The sequence below is a fragment of the Anopheles merus genome, chromosome 3L (genome assembly GCF_017562075.2).
Source record: "Anopheles merus strain MAF chromosome 3L, AmerM5.1, whole genome shotgun sequence".
NCBI classification, from domain to species: Eukaryota; Metazoa; Arthropoda; class Insecta; order Diptera; family Culicidae; genus Anopheles; species Anopheles merus.
In genome coordinates, this window is record NC_054085.1 from 1,389,535 (window position 1) to 1,404,813 (window position 15,279).

The following is a 15,279-nucleotide window of genomic DNA, read 5'->3' on the forward strand; positions in this document are numbered from 1 at the left end:
GAAATGTGGCAACGCTTTCTTGAATGGCATGGAGTTCAGAAAGATATTTCCTCTTAATAATTTGTTGTATAAGAATTATATCCTCCTTTTTCTATTGGTCTAATGTTACGATTGTTCTTATAAAAAGCACTCTTGCATATTTTCCCTCCATACAGATGGCAAATAATCGTCTCTGGACGTGAGCGAACACGTTGCCATGGTGTAACAATTCCTTACAATTTCCAGCTACTAGACGCGAACCGCCGTCTCCAACACAAACGGGTTTTGCCCGACCATATCCAACACACACACACACACACACACACACACACACACACACACACACACACACACATGTTCGTGCTGTACAACAAACGCACTGGGTACTAAAATCACCTTGCGCATTGATCAATGGGTCATGAAAATGACGGTCACAAACATAAGCGCAATGGCAAAAAGGAACAGAGGGCTAGGGATTGAACCCAGCACGCGATTGATTAGAGCACGACCGTGTGTATACGCGATGGTTGTTGTGGTCGCCAGGCAACGTCGTCACCATCGTCGCCGTTTCGGTCCGGTTGTCAGTCAAAAGGAAACATCTGAGCGATACAGTCTAACCGTGTGGTAGTCCGTTGTGCTCCGACGGCCATATCGGGAAGGTGGAGAAGTAAAATGTGAAAATATGCTTTTTGGTGATAATGTGAGTAAAGTTAAAGAAATAACCTAGAATGATAGTGATATCATGGTTCAGTATCCAATACACACAAAAGTATGTTGAAAAGTCCTGCGGTTTGCTTGTCGATTCAAGTATTTCGGTGCGGTTGCAGTATGCGTTGCATGTGAAAATGTGTTTTAAAAACTTTTTGAGAAACTTTACATTTGAATGATTCTTGTGGAGGAATTGTGGATGAAAAAAAGAATATTTTTGAATATATTCGAATAATGTGGCCGGCCACCTGAGAAAGGAAGTGAAAAACGTTAATCTACGATTATCCTGCGGTAGATTTTGAACTATGTTAATTTAATTAGAGAGTCTACCTGTCGTGAAACATTTCCTAACCCCACAAGGGTGCGTTCGCTGGCGCATGAGTGAAAAAAAAAAAACAAATAAAAATTCAATGCAAAAGCTTAACGAACTCGAACGTAGCATTGGTAGCCACACGTGTGATTCAGTGCTTGCTATTCTCTGTGACACTGAAACTACAAATCGTGTATGGAAAAATAGATATGATTAAGACCTTATGGCATGTTATTGAGATAATGGGAACCGTCACTATAGCGTCGTCTTTGGCGGAGATACAGACACAAACACCCAACACATCATCCCAACGTAATTACTAAAGTTGCATTACGTTCAAGTGACAAAAGTTTGAGAAAAGATTTTTTAAAAAGCGGAAACAATACTTTTACTTTATCATAACCACTGTCAATTTTCATGCTACACATAGATTGTTGTTTATGTATAATTTACATTAGTAATTTTATAAACAATTTATTTTTTGTTGCTTCTGAATATATAACGTGTTCTAAGGCTTTTAAAGGGATTTCGCAGCATAGCGTGATGGAATTGTAAACTACTCTACTTGCAATAACATTTAGCACGCAATAGTTAGAGCCAAACTTTTACGTCCTCTAGCAAAAGTTTTCTAAGCTTCAAAATAGACAGGGGGAAGGATGTGGGGGAATGTATTGATTGTAATCATTTTCACCACGCTTTCGGTAGTTAAAGAACAAAAACGAAAACGTATGCTATCGATCAAACCAAACTGACTTTGCACTGAACTGTAATTCAACACCTTGGAAACGCAAATTGAAGGGCTGTAGGAGGTCCTTCCTCAAAGCACCGTGAACTATGCAACGGAAAGAACAATCCAGTCTTCGATGTGATGACCCATTTTCCATTGCTAGGTTAACTTAGGCAAGCATAAATGTTTTGAGTAGCATATTGAGTGTTTAATTTTTTACAAAAATTCGTTATATTCTTGATTGGAAATAATGTCTAGCCAGGTGAGATGAAGATCTGTTTTGAACAACTATCCCATATATATATTCTATATTTCTTCGCAAAAATATCAGAAAGAATTCTTGTTTTAATAGCTAAGTTTTTATCCATCAACCCACCACCACCACGACGTTGTAAGCGAAACCAAATCCCACGCAGTAGTAGCCTGCAAAGCAGAGGGAGAAAACAGTGTTTAGTAAACTGCATCGATTTGGATGGATCTTAGGTGTTTTGTTTGGCGTTTGCTATTACTTCACACCGTGTGGGCGGCCGTTCAATCGGCCCAAAGTCTATCGGGCAAGATGGATTGAGCAACAATCGTGCAGTATGCTAGTATGGGATCGCGACACCTTTACACGGACGTAGGGACGGAATTCTGATACCGAATGATGATATCATATGCCCGGCAGGTACCTGTCGCGCATATTATTTTGTGGTATCCCTCGTGTCTTTTGATGGTATTAGTGATGATGATGATGATGATGATGATGATGATGATGGCTGCTATGTTCATGGACATTATGACGGGTTTTTGGTCCAATGAATGTATGCGTGTTGGTGTGTGTTTGTGTGTATGTGCGCTTGTGGACTGGAATGCCTCCATCCGATCGATCTCTGGCAAGGCGACAAATGGCCAGATGGAAGCGAGCAAGAGTAAGTGCAGGAAAGAAAAAAAAATGAATCACACCGTCACCTTTGTGCGAGAATGGGAAGCAACTATAACCATTCGAGTGAGAAAACTCCATTCAATACTCGTTTGTTCGCTTCACTGGGCAAGCCCAGGGCCGTGTTTTGCTCCGGCAAACAGACCACCGTCAAGCGCGCTTATCCGCGGTCGCCTCGCGATTAGGGCTGTACGATGTACGAGGATCGAGCAACAAAGTTTAAGAAAAGTTAAAACAATAAATTGCATTTTACAGTCATTTTACAGACAAACGGCGAGTAGCGTTAGTGAAAAAGGTGTTTTTTTGTCCACAGTATAGGAAGTGTGCGTGATGAGCGATGCAGCCACGACTGTACGCCCGAAAAAGTGAAATGAAATGAGATTAAAATCAAAAAGTGTACCCTTGTGTATCAATGGTGAAATGATAAATTGTGCAATAATGTCATTAAAATAATTACTTCACTGTGTGTGGCAAAGTGATTGGCAGCCCGTACCATGTTGCATAAGTGATTAGTGTACGAAGCAGTGACAACAATAAAAAATAAGCTCAAAATCAATCACCCGCTATCGGAAATTGCTTGATCTAACAGTGAAAACACGACAGTGTGACGCCACGATGGATAGCGATACTGATTTCGAGAGAACCATCAACAACGCCATGGATGCGCTAGAAAACGCCATCGAGAACGGTTTCGACGAAGACTTCAAGGAACGATACGACCGTAAGTTTCTTATCATAAAATGTTCGTTTCCTACGACCTATCGCAACACATTAGTTAGATAACCGGCGAAGGTAACGATGTTGTCTGTTAGGGAAGTAAACAAAAAGTCACCGGTTTTATATTTAGTTGTTTGCAAGAAATATAAAATTTCGATCCGATACCTATTTTCATAGCGATTATGCCATCGATAGCGAAAAAAGTAACTGTGCATGTGCAACGATTTCGTAATAACTGATAAGGTGAAATAAATCGAACCATGGCGTAAGGGATAATCCCTTACGATAAGATGGGGGCTTTTTATATTAACTTATGCATTTTGAAAAATGCGCCGAACTATAATCTTCTATTGATTTTGTACGTAAATTGCTTATTCAAGAGAGATTTAATTGTCACAAAAGAAACATAAATAAAACATTTTATAAAGGCTAGATAATAATGTTATGATGATTGCTACAATTGTTTGGCAAAACTGCTCACAAGTGTTGGAATGATTGTAAATTGTAACATATTCGATTAATAAGAAGAATTTAATTTTGATACAAATTTCTTCTATTCTAGCTTTTTTTAAATTAAGAACTAAGTACTTATTTTTGTTACTTCACAATTAATTTAATTTATACACAAACAAACATTTTCAAGTAGTCAAACTTAACGCTAGAAAATGCATTGCAATGCTGGTATGCGAAATTTTATATTGAATCCAGAAACGAATTTGGCACTGTGGTGTCCTTAACAGTTTTAATCAAAAAGGTGCGAATAGATTTATTTAATGACTACAACAGATTGCGGAATGTGTAAAACTTTGTGGAGAATGTATTACATGTGAATTTGTTCTGATCGTCATTTCTGGAGGTAAACAGTTTCAAATTATCTGTTGATGGTGTTTAAATTAGTGGGTGAAACAATCAATCAGCTTGGTCACTTCAGATGAAACGCTCAGGGCTCGTTCGTTTGGTTAGGTCTCGGATTTTTCAGAGACCAAATTAGGGCAGTCCAAGGATAAGCGAACAATGATGAAACAAGTCCACACCATCGCACGTGGACCACCATGGGTTGAGGTCTACTTATGTGTAGTGGAGATCGTGCTGTTACTGTTCAACTAAATGGTCCTTAGCAGCATGCACATACCTGTGGCCAAGAGTCGCATGTCCCATAAATGGGAACCGTATTTGCTTGCCTGTTGATATTGCTCACGATTCGGTCGGGCAGTGTTTAAATATGTTTAAACTTACCAGTGTATTGAAGCAAACAAAACATGCTATTCTGGGTTGGTAGAAATATTGACATAGAAACAGACATAGAATCCCGGAAAGGTGAGAGACGCTCGTATTTATGATTCCATTAAATTCAATTGAAAAAAAGAAAAATAAGTGACAGGCAAGATTAGGTGATGTGATTTGATTACCGTATGCCTGACGCGTACTAGGTCACATTTGTTTATATTCAACAAAGGCCACTGGCTTTACCCAATCAACATCTTGTTCTAAGGATCATAAAACTGGTGAGAAATGCTTTCAGCGGCCTACATGACATATGAAGTACCATAAGTACGCACGTTTCTAACAAAACAAAAATGGTTGTAGTTATCCTCTCTTTGCGGGGCTTCTACACGATGTGTTTCCAACCTTTGATGCTATTCTGTTAGGAAACGTGTATGGCCATCTAAACACATGCTGGGGACTGTGCGCAATTTATGCTCATATCGTTAGTGGTACTTCAAATCTAGGTTGGAATGCCATTCGTTAAGCTTAACCGTGTTGATCATGGATCGCGTAAGTTCTCTTACCACCTATGTTCGGATGATATTTCACTAACGGAAGAGCAGCCGGTCCGTGGGCACAACTCTGTACGCTCGTGCAAAATAAACACAGTACCATTCAAACAAAGACGCAGAAAGCTGGCTGGAATTCGCATTTAGTGGGTGTCAGCTGTGCTAAAGACTTTAACTGTAAGATCTTGCGCCCATGGCGTTCCCGTACGCCCATACAAACTCGCTGCCGTGCTAAACCCCTCCAACACTAGTAAGGGTTATAGCTGTATGGCGCAGTAAATGCCACGCCGCCTCAAAACGTCCATGGCCAAAGGAAGAAAAAACTGGTATGAAGAAAAATAGCTTGTTTGGGTGTTATATGGGCCTAATTTATGCACACTAAAAAAATGACTGGCTGGAACAAAATATTTACCATCGCATATAGCCCCGAACTAGATATACGCGGCAAAACTCGTGAAATCGTGGAGAAACTTTCAATTCAGTGTCTACCTTACGTAGGAGAGAGTGAATCTTACTATGACACCTTATGTGGATTTTAAAGATTTTCGAAATTTATTTCATACAATTTGTATGTAAACGAGCACGAAATTTATATGCGAAAAACTAAATGTGTGCTTAAGCTATGTGCCCATCTGTGCATGAAAGATAAGAATTTTCGAATTTGATTAAACCAAATTCTTTGGAGTAAGATTTCATTCTATTCTATTACGAGCTATAGAAAGTATTTACAGTGTTCTTTTACATAACTCGTGACCATGCTTTGAACAATGCTTATAAATGAATTTAGTTTCGTCCGAAACCTACACAACAGAGCGTCAATCTTCTGAACTCATCTCGAAGAGCTGGCAAAACAGGCAAACGATAGGACAGAGGTCGAACAAATAAGCATCATCGTGGCCAAGGAGAGGTGTGTTTGTTTGCACTTTTCGTAAGATAAGATAATTCATCCGCAACTCGACTACGTACCGGCGGAACCGTTGGTGTTTTGTTAAACGAAATGAAGTGTCATTTAGTGAATTAGTTTTTCTAACTCAAACTCACCAATCGACCGTGTCATAAACCGTCTGTTGGCATTGAAAGATGTCTCTAGCTAGAATTAATTACCAATAATTACCACCATAACTATGACATCATCTGTTTGCACTGTAACTGCTCACAGCAACTACGTAATCGTTGGAGGTGTATGGTATTACCAAGGGTCGTTGTTAGTGTGTTGCCTTAAAGGTGCTGAATAAATCCAATCTTTTATAATAAAAACTGTTAACGGTTATTGAAAATCTGTTATTCAAAAAAAAGTTCTGGAATATTATATCTGAAATATTTACCGTACGCCTTGTCTTGGCCACAGACAAACCTGCGAACACAGTCGCCTTGCCGCAGCGAGTAGCTTGATTGTGGCTTAACCATCCGTTAACCAACCGCTCGTTTGTGTGTCTAATGAATATTTCAACAGTAATGTTCCTCGAAATTGAGCTCGTCGGAAATTTATCGCTTCTCGGGAATGCGGTTTTAGCGTGATCTTCAGCGAGGGTTCCGGTTTGAACGCAAAATGTGGCGGTCAACAATCACGATCATTCATTGACTTCAATCAGAGGAAGGCGAAAACGTTTCATTTCACAACTTTTGCAGCACCTATCAAACAGTATGCTAATGAATGCGAAGTCAAACAATGCCTGGATGTTGATGAAAGAATGTGCATCTCATGTAAAGAAGATCAATACTATGACACAAAATCAGGGGATATGTTTATTTTTGCCTTCAAGCAATGATGCTCTTCCATGCCGTTTGAGTACATTCGTTAGTAGAAATAATTATGAACCAATAAATTAATGAGTACATACAATCTTGGAACTAATTTCTTGATAACACTTTGAAATGGGACAATTTCGCGATATTTAGCACCAATGGCTACCATTTGGATGGTAGTGCAATTAATATGACTGTAGCAATACGTGAGGTAGAACAAAAATCGTACATATCGTTTTTAAGATTCTTTGCTCAACTTTTCCACTATATTGCGTAACAGTTGAGAGTTATACTATGGGGCGTATTTAACGAAGGTACAGTAAACAAGACTGAAGCCTCATGAAGTCACTGTATAAAGGGTATGCATGATGTCAGTAGTAATTTGGTGTTGTAGTTAGCGACCGTAGACATTTACCTTGAATTGTAAATACGGAGGAAAACGTGCGACCACAATCCCCGTACACGGATACTAATATCAATGGTTTGCAAATTCAATTAGCTCATGTAACTCTTTAGCCCTTGCTTTGTTTAGAAAGCGAATGGATTTTATATAGGAACCAGGGATTTCAACAAAAATACTGTTCCATAAGGTGTCTCTTCATTTGCGCGTTCATTTCACCGCGTATTTTCTCAATATTATTCCACACAAACTTATATGACTATCATACTATTTTCAATAATGGTGTTATTTAACAATCTCCGAGATGGGATCATTTGACGAGTAAACTTTCTTAAAATTCTGGTTCAATAAATCCTTTTGGCCACTTTGTAACATGTAAAACTTATCACAACCCCAAGTACGGTACGCCAACACGATATTTCTTTGGTGTCGTCAAAAATTGTCTCTCGCGGCGTTGTTGCTTTGACATTTTAATCGAAATTGGCTTTCTTTTCGCATATATCTTGCCAACAATGGAAAAAGTGGCCCGATTGTTTACCGAAACCAGCCGGCTGCAGTGTTGTCAGCATCCCACAAATATAAAACTCTCGCCCTACTACGGCGCACGCAACCGCAAGAGAAACGCACCGATGATCGATGCAACGATATTTAGCCCGAAAGCGTAATAATCGATCCTACGCAATTCCCCGATTATGGCAAGACTGGTTCTGCCATTAATAGCCGCTTCTTGCGGGTGACTGGCACGTACACAAAAGTGACCACAACCGGATAGTGGCTGTACCGGTTTCCTGTGGTTTAAAATGGTCGATGGGGAAGCGTCATTCGTTCAACTAGCCTACATTTTGTGCGTGACACCGAATTTAGGAGTGAGAGCAGTTTCCGATATTTCCGTGCCTCCCTCCCGCGCCATCATCGACAGCATTGACCACCATTGAAGAGTTCGGAGAACCGGAAGCAATAGTTTAGTAGATTAATTAAATTATAAGCTTGGAGCGTGTCCGGTCCGGTGTCGTGTCACCGGTATACAAGCTTTGTTCGATTATAGTGTAAAGCAAACCGAACTATTTGGATACCTCTACGCAGATGTGATCGCGCAGGTCTGTTCCTGGTCCCCATGTACATGGCAATCAACATATGGCGAATGGCAAACTAGGCCAACGCTGGTTCGCATGTGTTTTTTTTTTCATTTTCAAATCGAGCTAGTAAACGTGAGTTTTTGATACAAACAACTTAAATTTTTGTTCGTTTAAACTGTACTCAAACGATCGAAAGGTGTCGATATGTCGAGTTCCATTCGCTAATTGTCCTTCCCGCCAGCAACACCACTGTTTGCGTTGACGAATACATACCCAACGCCAACCAAAACTAATGCTTTTAATTATTACCCTATTGTGAGTCGGTTGATTAAAGACCAAATACAATTGGTGACATGCTTACTTTACATTAATCGTGTGATTAGACGAGTTCGTTTGGCCCGTCAAGCTGTCGGTCGTTGGAACCAACTGCGTGCGACGTCGTCGCAGAGCCCTCGGGGCATTTAGACAATCGCGCACTAAAAGGTGCGGTGTCGGCGAGCTTTTGATCGTGCTGTAACTGTTCAGAGACGCAGTAAATGCCTCGTGACAGTTTGCTGGGTGGGCCTCTTTGGAGCTTTGGATTATGCTTGCGTTAACGCGTGCGAGCTGTAACTTCTTGGCAGTGGAAGTTTTACGAGGAGTAATGTCAAGGTCAGTCTACCGAAACATCGCACTGAATCTGAGACGAATAAATGAATGGTAGACAAGAGGTACATTTTGGTAGTTTAAATATAACGTTCTTTAAGTGTTACTATATTTAAAATAATGTGATTAAAATCCATTGAAATGGAGAGGTCTAAAATCTTCTTCTTCTTCTTTGGCTCAACAACCGATGCCGGTCAAGGCCTGCCAACACACTTGTGGGGTTGGCTTTCAGTGACTTATTGATTTCCCCGCGGTCTTTCAAATACGCGGTCTTTCAAATTTGACAGTTCTTTGAGCAAATTGTACTGATTTGACAGATCCATTGTGAAATACCAAATAATTTCCGTATTGATCGAATGTTAAATACCATTTCCAAAGGTTTCTTCTTCTTCTTCTTCTTGGCCTGCTCAATGAGCACGTCTCGTAGACATGGCCAGGTCGCCAATTCGTTTCCAGGAAACTCGGTCCTGGGGTGCAGTCCTCCAACCACGGTTGCATCCGATCTCCGACAGGTGCGACTCCACCTGATCCAGCCTGCGAGCTCGCTGTGCTCCTCTACGCCTCGTGTCGAACGGGTCGCTGACGAGCACCTTCCTGGTGGGGCATGAGTCCGGCATCCTCATCACGTGCCCCAGAAAGCGTATTCTTCCGGCTTTGATGACCGTCAGGATATCTGCACCGCCAAACAGCTCAGCTAGCTCGTGGTTCATCCTCCTTCTCCACACGCCGTGCTCGCACACACCGCCAAAGATAGTCCTTAGCACCCGCCGTTCGAAAATGGCGAGTGCATTGGCGTCCTCCGTCAGTAAAGTCCAGGACTCGTACCCGTAGAGGACCATCGGACGTATCAGTGTGCGATATATCGCGCATTTCGTGTGTTGTTGGAGTCTTCTGGATCGCAGGAGTTTGTGGAGCCCGTAGTAGGCACGATTTCCCTGAACAATGCGCCTTCGGATTTCGCTGCTTACGTTGTTGTCCGAAGTTACGATCGTGCCAAGGTAGCAGAACTCCTCTACCACCTCGAGATCGTCGCCGTCAACTGATACTCTGCTTCCGAGTCGGGCTCTATCACGGTCAGAGCCCCGGCAAGCAGGTACTTTGTCTTCGTCGCATTGATCCTTAATCCAATCCTAGCGGCTTCGCGTTTCAGTCGGGTGTACGCCTCGCACACCGCCGCAGATGTTCGCCCGATGATGTCGATGTCATCCGCGAAGCCAAGGAATTGGAGAGTTCGGGTGAAAATCGTGCCCCGGATGTCGAAGCCCGCGATTCGCATGACACCTTCCAGAGCGATGTTGAACAGCAAACAGGAGAGTCCATCCCCTTGCCTCAGACCCCGGTGAGATTCGAACGCTTCTGACAGCATGTTCGTCACTCTCACCTTGCACTGCACCCCGTCCATAGTGGCCCGCAACAGTCGTACCAGCTTCCCAGGTAATCCGTACTGCTGCATGGTGTTCCATAGTTCGGTCCGATCTATGGTATCGTAGGCCGCCTTGAAGTCGATGAACAGGTGGTGCGTAGGGATCTGGTGCTCTCGGCATTTCTGGAGGATCTGCCGTAGAGTAAAGATTTGGTCGGTAGTTGATTTGCCTCCAACAAATCCAGCTTGATAGCTGCCGACGAAATCTGTAGCAAGAGGCGAAAGTCTGCAGAAGAGTATTTGGGACAGGATCTTGTAGGCAGCATTCAGGACTGTGATGGCCCGGAAGTTAGCACAGTCCAGCCTGTCGCCCTTTTTGTACACTGGGTGTATGACACCCAGTTTCCACTCGTCCGGTAGTTCTTCCTGATCCCAAATCCTAACAATCAGCCGATGCATGATGACGGCAAGCCTCTCCGGACCCATCTTGAACAGTTCGGCCACCAGACCATCGCTGCCAGCTGACTTGTTACATTTCAGCTGTTTGATGGCGCTGATGACTTCGTCCAAAGATGGCGGGGGCACTTCGTCATTGTCATGCTGGCTGTCATAGGGTTGCTCTCCTCTGCTTCCTGCGTCTGCTCTGGTATCTGCTCCGTTCAGGTGTCTGTCGAAGTAGCACTTCCATCTGTCGATCACCTCTCGCTCGTCCGACAGGATATCTCCCTCCTCACTGCGGCATATAGCGGTCATGGGAGTAAAACCATTCCGTGCCGCATTCAGCATCCTGTAGAACTTACGAGTTTCCCCCGACTGGGATAGCTGCTGCATGAGTTGCTCGTCCGACTCTTCGAAGCCGCGCTTCTTGTCCTGGAAGAGTAGGGTCTGCTGCCTTCTCAGTCGTCTGTAGTCTTCCACGTTCTGCCGGGTCTCGCGCTGGAGCATGCGGGTCCGCGCGGCGTTCTTCTCGGAGAGTGCTCGCCTACACTCATCATCATACCATTCCTTCCTCTGGTTATGGGTCACGCGGCCAATTGTTCGCTCGGCCGTGCTGCTGATGGCTTGCTCCACCATGCGCCAGTGGTCATTGAGAGACATCGCCTCGGTAGTGATGTCCTCCGGCAGCGCTTCCCCAAGCGCGATTGCGAAGTCCCTCGCCACAACAGCTTGTTTCAGCCGGTCTGTGTTGAGCCTTGGGGTGGGCTGATAGCGCAGTTTGTTGGCCACGCACAGTTTCTAGCGTAACTTAACCATAACCAGGAAATGGTCTGAGGCGACGTTTGCTCCTCTATAGGTCCTTACGTCGATTATGTCCGAAAAGTGCCTTCCATCGATGAGAACGTGGTCGATCTGGGAAAGTGTATGCTGCGGTGATCTCCAGCTGTAACTGAAGCGAGGTGCGTGCTGCAAGAAGGTGCTGCGAATGTTCATGTGCTTGGAGGAGGCGAAGTTTACGAGCCGAAGCCCGTAGTCGTTGGTCAGCCGGTGGGCACTGAAACTTCCTATCGTCGGTTTAAATGCCTCCTCCCGTCCGACCTGAGCATTAAAATCCCCGATGACAATTTTAACGTCGTGTTGTGGGCAGCGGTCGTACTCCCTCTCCAACTGCGTATAATAATTGTCTTTATCGTCATCGGTGCTTCCAAGGTGCGGACTATGCACATTTATGATGCTCAGGTTGAAGAACCTGCCACGAATCCTCAACCTGCACATCCGTTCATTGATCGGCCACCACCCGATTACTCGCTTTCGCATCTCACCTATGACCAGGAACGCCGTACCGAGTTCATGCTTTTCACCACCGCTTTGGTAGATCATGCAATCGCTACGATAGGGGCGCTCCGTCACTCCTTTCCAGCGCGTCTCCTGAAGTGCTACTATTCCGAAGCCACGGGCCCTCATCTCGTCCGAAAGAATGCGGGTACTTCTGGGTGCTGTGAGAGATCTGCAGTTCCATGTTCCGAGTTTCCAATCGTTTGCCTTGTTCGGTTGCGTGGGTCGGTATCGGTTGGTCCGGTTCGAAATCCTTTGGTTTCCTTTCGTTGCGTTTATGTTTTTCCAGGGGTGGCTTGCAAGGCCTCTCCCCCAACCTCCAGTCTCGTCGTAGGGCCTACGCATCCTAGCTGATTAAAGTCCCGTAGGATGTCAGGACAGAAGGGGCAACCAACCGCCCCTAACATGGAGAACAGACGCTGGTCCCCCCCCCTCCCCCCGCTCAATTTATCCATATAGCCCATCTTCCCAAGGGGTTGGGTTTCCCCGTATACCCAAGCTCAGATATTTGGAGAAATATGTTACCGTTCTGTACGCCGTGGACGTATTGAGTCGGAGTAGGGTATGGAGATCCTATATTAGCCTTTGAGAGGCGTCAGACCATACCCGTATCAGTGCGGTATTGCTACAAACACTGACAACAGAACTCCAAAGGTTTAAAACTGTTCAATTCAGTAGAAACATATCAAATAATTAATTTGGTGGCTTAAACAACCCCCTACTTGCAAAATTGCACGAAAATTAGTGATATTTTGGCGGGAAATCACGAGATTCGACTTACGCAGAAATTCGAGATACGCGGTATTTTGCGGCCGTTTTCGGTCCCCATTAACCGTGTATCTCGGGGACCGCCTGTAAATAAATTCAAACATGAAGTTTCGTTTTAAAAATACATTGAAACGCGTATTCATTTTGTTGTCAAGCCTTAAGTGAATCATTCTGAATGAGCATCAATGTAACAAAAGAAATACATCAACCTACACGTTAGCATAAACAAAAAGACAACAAGAAACATCAAGATACATTTCGTCATCTGGTTTTGTTTATAGGAGCATCGCCGATGGAAGTATTTCCGGCCTTTACCGCTGATAGATGGAGTTTAGAAAAAGTAAGATTGACTTTTCCTTCCACGATGCTCTCATAGTGCACTTCTCGCAGAAGTGAAAGTTTTTTTTTCTTTCTAATTTTAGCTATTAACTGGTTATGTAGCTAAATTTTAGTTTTTTCATATCTCTTGCTACCCAGAATATTCATTTATTTATTGTATTTGCGTGTTTGAGCATAATAAGGTTTATAATTTCTATTTAAAATAATATAAGCGAATGGGATTTGATTATTTGAAACGAACATATGTAAATAATTTGTAATCGCATAAAATATGTCGATTTTTTTACAGTCGAGCCGACTCTTTGACCTGTTGCATGGACGCAAAGGTTCCTACAAGGCTATACGTGATTCAATTCCCTTCCGGATGGTAGTGTACGCTGCCCGTATACTAAATAGGGTTCACGCAAAAACGGGTGCGTGTCATAGGCAGGTTTCATTTACAAAATTATCAAAAGGATGCTTTCAATGGTGCTCACTAACAGTCTTCTCCGACGATAAAAACCTGAACCGTGTATGTTTATTTAACTGCGTGCAGTGTCTATAGTCCAACCAACTAGTGTAAGATTATTCCATAAATTTGTCTTGCCCTGGTGGCCTTCGATACACCATTCATGTGATAATGTATGTAGGCGATTAATGAGTGTTATACTGGTTTGCATGCTAGGTCGCAGCCGCTTCAAGGGATGCTGCTGAAACGTGCATCATTTCCGCCCACTCAATCACCGGTACTGGATTGTCAACGCCGGTTTGGAACTTTAAAACTCTGTCCCGAGCCGCGATCCGCCCGGTGATTCGAAACAGTCGGTTAATGATTCCTAAGATTACGTTTTCGCTGCGCGCGTATGGTTGCGGTCCCATTGCCGGAGACGATTCTATTTCGGGGTTGCACTCTTGTTACGTTCGATAAAATCCCGTTTGAAGTGAGGCTGGCGAGATGGGTGCACCTTCACTTTCCATTGCCGAAGGTTACGCCCGGGAAGAAAAGTGCACCGTCAATGGGACGTAGAAAGTGTCTTCTTGCGCAACGAGCGAAGCATAAACAAAAAGTGACATTTTCTATGGAGTTTGACGACGACTGTCACCAGGGACCTGCAGAGTCCGGGCCCGAAATCCAATTAGTTCTTTCTGGGAGCCTACAAAGCGTTGCGCTCTGGATGTCAAGCGTTGATTGCAACGACATAGCTAAAAATAGCGAAAACGTCCGATATCTAGTTTGCCGGCGGGATGAATGTGTGTGAGCATTAGACCGCGGTAACTTGCCGTCATGGAGGTAACTGTTTGATGCTCGCAATTAGTCCAGCAGTGCCATGCGCTGATCGCTAGGGTTGATGTCGAACGAAAGAGTTTCACGGTACCGAAATAGTTGGAGGTAATTTTATGTCTATCTGTGTTCTTGTGTGAAACAACGCTGAAGAAATCCGGCATCGCCATTTACCTATTTTAGGGTTTTATATGTAACAATCATTCTTAAGTGTTCCACCAAAGCTTATGTATTGAAGAAGTTTAGTTTCGTCTTCTTAGGTACATTGAAATAAAATGTTTTATGTAAAACGATGTTCAGTTTTGTACAACATATAATAATTATGTTTATATTTATATTTTTGCAGATCGTTTTGAGGGCAGCTGGTCAGGTAATGTAAAATGAAATCAAAATATTGCATGGTAAAGTACTTACAAAAACAATGTATTTTCAATAATATTTTGTCAATTGAAATTGATGTTTGATTCCATTTGACAACTACTGTAGTTATTCTCACGAAGTTTTGATATGCGGTTAGCATTATATCTCAACCACACACCCAGAAATCATCACGTGACTCATAAACACCACATAAAATCTGTCGAAACGACAACTAGGCCAACCTGATTGGCCACCGGGAATTGCACTCATGCATTTGCGGGTAGAAAACGCACTCGGGACTTATAAATAGCATCAACGATCCCTTTACGATCACTTGTAACTTGAATTAGAATAAAATTGTGTGCACAAACGGTTTGTTTTTTGCTTAGCAGAACTAGGTCTCATTCTGT

General features: G+C 43.2%; 1 pseudogene; it reads left to right on the plus strand.

The window, feature by feature from the left end:
• Positions 1-2,753: 2,753 nt before the first annotated feature.
• Positions 2,754-15,279, plus strand: part of LOC121598752 — a 31,429-nt pseudogene continuing 18,903 nt past the window's right edge.